This window comes from Cervus canadensis, chromosome 11 (genome assembly GCF_019320065.1).
Source record: "Cervus canadensis isolate Bull #8, Minnesota chromosome 11, ASM1932006v1, whole genome shotgun sequence".
Classification (NCBI taxonomy): Eukaryota; Metazoa; Chordata; class Mammalia; order Artiodactyla; family Cervidae; genus Cervus; species Cervus canadensis.
The window spans coordinates 36,012,960-36,020,873 of record NC_057396.1 but is presented as its reverse complement, the minus strand read 5'-3'; the positions used below and the strand labels follow the sequence as shown (position 1 = coordinate 36,020,873).

Sequence of the window (7,914 nt, the reverse complement as noted above, 5' to 3'; positions counted from 1 at the left end):
CAAAAACCACAATTTCACTTGGTTTAAAAAGAATGTCAAGTGTTACCTATTCTTCACCAGAAGGGAAACAAGCAACAAGTCTCTGCAGTCAGACTTGGAAAGTATTGTTTTGAGAAAATGGAAAGGAGATCTCAGACATGCTTGGGCAAGATTATCATTCCACTGCCTTTTAATTACAATTATTATACTAAAAATAGTGGCATTGTATTTCATTCATTCATCATTGTACAATAGCCCCATTTGTAGAATATGAAAATATGTGATGCCTTGCAAATGAAGACAGCTGGATGCCTAAAACCTGGTCTGAAGCATTAAGTAGACTGAAAGTCTTAACATATTCTTTTTTTCTAGTATAGCAAAATTGTTGTTTATTAGATATATCCTTAGTCCCTAGGACTAGGCAGGAGTGGTGGTGGGAATGTGGTTTTAAAAGGTAGTTTGCCTGTTTACCCCATGGGGGCCTGGTGTGCAATGGCTGCAGACAGTAATGTAGTGTGTATGCAATAGTGTAATGCAAGCAGTCTATTGCTTGTATGAGTTGCCCGAAGGGACCTTGGAGACAGCCCTTTCCAGTGGATATTCATGTCTGGCATGCTGTCCCTAGTCTAGGCTTCAGACAGATATGCGCAGTACATTTGGAAAGCCCCAGGGCACAGTGGCCAGGGTCCACATTGGCAGAGTCGTAATGTCCATTGGCACCAAGCTGCAGAACAAGGAGCAGGTGACTGAGGCCCTATGCAGGCCAAGTTCAAGTTCCCTGGCTGCCAGAAGATCCACATTTCCAAGAAGTGGGGTTTTACTAAGTTTAACGTGGATGAATTTGAAAACTCGGGGGCAGAAAAGTAGCTTATGCCGGACGGAGAGCTGTAGGGTCAAATACATCCCCGGTTGTGTCCTGCGTTCATAAAACCTTGACGCTGTCCCCTGCTTATTCCCACCCACCAATAAATACTACTTTCCTGCCTAAAGTAAAATAAAAGTCTACTTTTTCTTACATTAGAGCTGTATGGGAGGAAGACGTTGAAGTTTTGATTATAATACTGAATTTCCATTTGGTAGGTGGAAAGAAAAAAAAGGGAGGAGATTGCCAACTATTTAAGCTTCACCTACTTGGAAAGGTTAACTCATAAACACTGTAATGAACCAGGATTTGAGGCCAACCATCCAAGGTACCAATATGGCATCCCGTGATGGGAGAAGAGGATAGAGGAGTAAAAGAGGTAGGGATCATATGAGAACACCTAGCAATCTAATCACCCAGTCACCTTCATTTTCCCAAACCTGCTGTTCCCAAGAAACAGGAAGTCACTGAGAAAAAAATATACTTCCCTCATTCGGGTCCATACTGGGACCCTCAGTTAAGGCAATGACGTGGTGTGGGATACGGGTTCTGGTATTATACTGCGGTGGTTCCTTAGCTCCGAATGTTCTTGGGCAGCAAAGTGTCTTCCCCAGAAGCAGGGCTTTAAGTTGGAGAATATTTGAAAATAAAACAACACTAAGCACTACTAATACACTGTTTAAGTTGGTTTGAATTCATCTTGGAACTGGAAATTCACAATGTGGCTCTTGGTATTTCTCAGTTAATTTATTGAGACAAAAAGGGGTTTCAAGGCCAAAGAGCAGAGCACCTTGGAATTTTCCAGGGATCCCAGCCCAGTACGGCAAGTTATCTCAAAGGCTGTCCAATTGGAAGGTGGATAACTGGTGACTTTAACTAAGGAGACAAAACCAGAGTAACATGAAGTGGCGCCAGAGAACACATAAAGTGTTCTGGGGCACTTGGCTCTCCTAGTTTCCTATTAAAATTACTTTGATTATTATAACAACTTTGCAGAAAATTTACCCATAACCTCTTCAATAAAATTAGGTTTATCTCTATGAATATTTACAACTTTGTCCATATGTACGCATATCTTTACTAACTTTCATTCACTCTGATATGATGGGGTTTTATTTTGGATGTGGCATTATTTTATATTTTTCTTTGGCTTTTTCTGTACAGTTGTGGTCTAATATTTCATTTAACATGTTAAGAGATGGCATAATATCATAACCAGTTGATAAAACAAATTATTTTTCTCAAAGGTGAATCAAACTTCTTACTCCTTATTGTCAGACTCTCTGACCATAAAAACTCCAAAGCAAACCAAAAAAAAAAAAAAACCTGTTTCTACTATAGCTTTTGGAAAAGCTTGTTTGTTTCTATTTATACCCAATGAAATATTTTATGAGAACATATCGTCAACTCACTCTTAGGTAATATACCATAAAAATTTGATAGTGGCACATCTAAAAATGACAAATAATAGGAACAATGCAAATAATTAAAGGGAAAATTAAAGATAATTTATTTGTTTCTAATGCAGTGGATTTTGCTGAAGTCTGATATAACCAAGCTTAAGGCCAAAACGGCCCGATTGCATTCTGGAATCTCATTCATTCATTCACTCATTCAACTGATATTTACACACCTAATATATGCTAGAGTATTTTAAGTGTGGGAGCCACAGCAGTAAAAATACCCCTTATCTCACATATCATTGAGGGTAACATGCAATATATAAATGAATACATAACAAAACGTCAGATAGTAAAAAATATTTGAAGAAAAGCCAAGAAGGGAAGAGGCCTGGAGAGTGATGAGGTTGGGAGAAATGAGGAGGGTGGCTGGGGAGTTTTTGGATGAGGGAGGAATTAAAGGGAACAATTGAATCCTACATGTTTCTGTGGGAGGAGGTGTTGTATATCCATGGAGGAAGAGCAGTACACTTTCACATCTCTTCCTTGTTTTTTATTTACTCATCCAAATAATATTTGATTTTGTGAAGGTACTATTTTGATAGCTGTGGGAGATAGGAGAGAATATAGAGGTGTGGTATCTGCCTCACAGAATTTATGGGAAGACAAGACATCACAAGTGTAATAATGTTTTGAGAAAGGAAGCACAGGGTGCTTTTTATGCCTTGGAGGTCAGAGAAGGCTTCCCCGAGAAAGTGACCTTCAAACTGGAGCAGCAGGTGTGAGCCAGCTTAGCATGGACACAGGCAATGAGAGTGAGGGAAATTTATAAGCAGAGGAGTCAGTGTACAACCTTGTTTTGCTGATAACTTTCAACTTTTGTCTCCTATCCAATCTCTCAAAGTCTAAGAAATAACATCATCTGACCATATTTCCTTGCCTCCCTCTGGCAGATGTACAAATGCACAAAGAAACGATTTGGCAGCAGATAAAGAAAAAGACTCAGCATGGGGGCAAAAATAATAATACAACTGAAACTAAATGACTCTATTGATATTCAAGATTTGAATATCTTTATTTACAGTAAGTTTTATTGTCAATCAATCCTTTTGATAGCTGGAGTGCCCTTTGAAACACAGGACTGGGGTAATAAATTTTCCAAAGACCATTTATCAAGCTATAATCATTTCCTGTTTTGTTTTAATTGGACTGTATATAAATTTTCTTGTATCTTTAACATAAGATTTATGACAGAGAGAGAAATAGTCACAGGAGGGGAAAAAAAACCCCAAAACCTGACAAGAAAATAAATCTGGTATTCATTGCTTATACCAACTGATTCTTTGAACCCCGTGGGGGTAATGATGTAGGGTAGGGAAGCTATGGGCCCATTCCATAAACCTATACTCTACAAAAACTATTAATAATAGAAGAAATTGGAGACAATGTGAGGGTTGTGCTTGTTGGTGTATGGTGACTCCATACAATGAAATAGCCTGTTTTGGGAAATAGATGGGGAAACAGTGGAAACAGTGTCAGACTTTATTTTGGGGGGCTCCAAAATCACTGCAGATAGTGATTGCAGCCATGAAATTAAAAGACGCTTACTCCTTGGAAGGAAAGTTATGACCAACCTAGATAGCATATTAAAAAGCAGACTTTGCCAACAAAGGTCCGTCTAGTCAAGGATATGGTTTTTCCAGAGGTCACGTATGGCTGTGAGAGTTGGACTGTGAAGAAAGCTGGGTGCCGAAGAATTGATGCTTTTGAACTGTGGTGTTGGAGAAGACTCTTGAGAGTCCCTTGGACTGCAAGGAGATCCAACCAGTCCATCCTAGAGGAGACCAGTCCTGGGTGTTCATTGGAAGGACTGACGCTGAAGCTGAAATTCCAATACTTTGGCCACCTGATGCGAAGAGTTGACTCATTGGAAAAGACCCAGATGCTGGGAGGGATTGGGGGCAGGAGGAGAAGGGGACGACAGAGGATGAGATGGCTGGATGGCATCACCGACTCGATGGACTTGAGTTTGAGTAAACTCCAGGAGTTGGTGATGGACAGGGAGGCCTGGCATGCTGCAATTCATGGGGTCTCAAAGAGTAGGACACGACTGAGCGACTGAACTGACTGACTGACTGACTGATTAGGTGTCATGTTGTAGAATAAGGCTTAATGACATGGGTGAATGTTCACAATAGATTCCTTTTATTTTTTAATGTTTTTGGCCACACCATGAGGCTTGTGGGATCTTAGATCCCTGACCAGGGATGGAAGCAGCGTCCCCTACATTGGAAGTGCGAGTCTTAACCACTGGACCACCAGGGAAGTCCCACAGCAGGTTAATTTTAAAAAGAAGGATACCAAACAAAATTTCAGTGTGATAAAAGTTAGATTATAATATAACATAGTTACAAAGAAAACTCGACAAGGAAAATACATCAATATTTTAATGGGGGTTATATATGCTTAATGAGATTATGCATTATTTTCCTCTTTATGTTTATGAATTTTTGTCACAAACATCTATTAGTTTTATAATCAGGGGGAGAAAAGCAATGGATATTCTTTTTCTTTGTTCTTGTTCCTTTCTTTGTTTTTAATTGCAAAGAGAAAGGAAAGATTTGAGTAGCAGTCATTCTTTTAATGCACACACATCTGTGTGCAAAATGAAAGTTTTCCTTAAGCAGGTTTAGAATCAGTAGCTTTTCTATGAATGGAGTAAAGGACCCAGAGTTACTGCAGAGAATCCGAACAGGCTTTGTTGCCTGGGCTAGTGCTTGGTGATTAATCTTTTTTCCACATTTTTTAAACTGAAGTATAGTTGATTTACAACGTTGTGCCAACCTCCACTGTATAGCAAAGTGACTCAGTTATACACATACATACATTCTAAGGAGATCACTGACTTTTAAAGAAACACAAAGAGAGGGAGAGCCAAAAAAATGACAATTTTATAAGCAATAATGCTTTAAAAATAGTATTTTTTCTATTACAAATGACAGGTTTAAATAATACCTCCAGAAGTATCACTTATGTCTCACTATCCTAACTTCTGACCTTTTAACTGGAATATGCATGGTGCATTATTTATTTATTTACTTTTGGCTGCCCAGAGTATTGTTGCTTTGTGCGGGCTTTCTATGCTGCTGCTGCTAAGTCGCTTCAGTCGTGTCCGACTCTGTGCGACCCCGTAGACGGCAGCCCACCAGGCTCCTCCGTCCCTGGGGTTCTCCAGGCAAGAACACTGGAGTGGGTTGCCATTTCCTTCTCCAATGCATGAAAGTGAAAAGTGAAAGTGAAGTCGCTCAGTCGTGTCCGACTCTTAGCGACCCCATGGACTGCAGCCCACCAGGCTCCTCCGTCCATGGGATTTCCCAGGCAAGAGTACTGGAGTGGGGTGCCATTGCCTTCTCCGCAGGCTTGCTCTAGTTTCCAGCAAACAGGGGCTACTGTCTAGTTGCAGTACACGGGCTTCTCATTGCCGTGGCTGCTCTTGTTGAGGAACACAGGCTCTAGGCACCCGGGCTTCAGTGATTCCGGCATGCAGACTCAGTAGATGTAACCCGTGGGCTCTAAAATGCAAGCTCAGTAGTTGTGGTGCATGGGCTTAGTTGATCCTCAGCATGTGGAAGCTTCCCAAGCCAGGGATCGAACCCATGTCACCTGCATTGGCAGACAGATTCTTATCCACTGCGCCGCCAGGGAAATCCTGATGCATTCTTAATAGTGTGTTCTTGGCTTGTTTGCTGGTTGTCCCATTTCTTTTGCTCATGATGTGGGTGGGTGTGTGTGTGGGTCTATAGGTGTGCACATACATTTATATAATCAGCCTTTATTTTTATGATCTCTGAATTTTGTGTAAAGCTTAGAAAGACCTTTCAAGTTTATAAAAATTTTACTCACATTTTCTTCTAATTGTTTTTTAATAGATTGAACTTCTTACATTCAAATCCTAAATAATGGCTGGTTTTATTTTGTTGTAATGATTAGGGTAGAGAACAAGCTTTATGTGTTTCAACATGGCTAGCTAGTTGTTTTAATAGCATTTATTGAAAAAAAAATCCATCTTTTTTTCCTGATAATTTGAAAGTCACCTTTATATTATACTCAGTTTTCACATCCATTGGGTCTATTTCTGGATGCCTTTTCATTCACTTATTGGTTTGTTGCTAAACCAATTCCATACTCTAACTGTCACACTTTTGTAGTGTGCTTTGATAATGTGTTAGGTCAAATTCCTCCCAACGTATCCCCTTTTCTTTCTCAAAAGCATATTGTAATTTTAAGTTAATGTAGTACTTAAAAGGCTTGACTTAACACTTCACTTTGCCTTACTAACTAGAAACTTTCTTTCTCTTTTTTTAATTTGAAGCATGAACTTTAGTGATGCTCACTCTAGCAAAGCAGGGCAAAAGCTTTGCCAGTTTGATGAAGACAGTGCCTATTTGTTCTTCAGGGCTTCTGTTGGAGAAGCAATGTGGTTACTGGTGCTTTAGCTCCCTCTAGCAAACACCCCTCAGCCAAATGGAAAAGCCCCTTTGACATCTGATCACCAACATCTCTGAAATCTTGGCCATGTCTGCAAACAAGATCTAATCTAAAGCCTAATTACACGGTCTAGGATACATTCCAAATAAGGTATTACTGCTTTCCCATTCTGAGCTGCTGCTGCTGCTGCTAAGTCGCTTCAGTCATGTCTGACTCTCTGCGACCCCACAGACAGCAGCCCACCAGGCTCCTCTGTCCCTGGAGTTCTCCAGGCAAGAATACTGGAGTGGGTTGCCATTTCCTTCTCCAATTCTGAGCTGCTAGGACTATCTTATTAAAAAAAGAGTCAAGGAAGGTCATTAAAGAAAATTAGCTGAAAGTGTTATAAACACTGGTTAACTCATCAATGCCTGATCATTTCAAGTTCCCATTTTTGTACACCCAGATATGTTTTCTTGCCTAGAGAATCCCCGGGATGGGGGAGCCTGGTGGGCTGCCATCTATGGGGTTGCACAGAGTCGGACATGACTGAAGCGACTTAGCAGCAGCAGCAGCAGATATGTCCACCTCAGTTTAAAAAAATCAAAGTGCACCTACACGTATCATCATAAACCACTCTCAACTGGATCAGCTGCTGTGATAGATGATTCTTTTCCTAATTTCCCCTTAAATGACAAATGTCTTCAAAAAGTGATCTGTACTCACTGGTGACATGTTGTCTTCACTGATTTTTTTCTATGCTGAATTTTCCCAATATCCTACATTGATCTGGCTCTAGAAGCAGTTTCACGAAAACAGCTTTTTTTACAGTCAAATTTCTTTGTTGTAACAAAACCTTTTGCTCAAGTGTAAGTTCCCCTTATATTGTTTCTATACCTGTTGAGATTTTCTTCCAGTTTTTCAAATCCAGCTTTTCACTTTCTTGCTTCTCCTTCTTTTTCTCTTATTACTCTGTATTTTCTCCTGTTCTGATTCTTCTTTCACTTCAGTAGGCATCTTTGGGGACTGTTGCTCAGCCCATGCCCCACTTTGACAATCTCTCCTATTTCTTTCTCTCTCTCTCAGGGATTGAGAGCATCCATAAAGAACCATGTACAAATGGGGTGGAGTAAAGAGCTACAGAAAAAGAGAATCATCAAGCAGATAGAGAAAAGACAAGTCCAGAGGCCACACGACCCTAGAGGA

At 40.2% G+C, this 7,914-nt stretch overlaps 1 pseudogene; it reads left to right on the top strand.

The window, feature by feature from the left end:
- Positions 1-418: 418 nt before the first annotated feature.
- LOC122450671 lies at positions 419-565 on the top strand (annotated as a pseudogene).
- Positions 566-7,914: the final 7,349 nt, after the last annotated feature.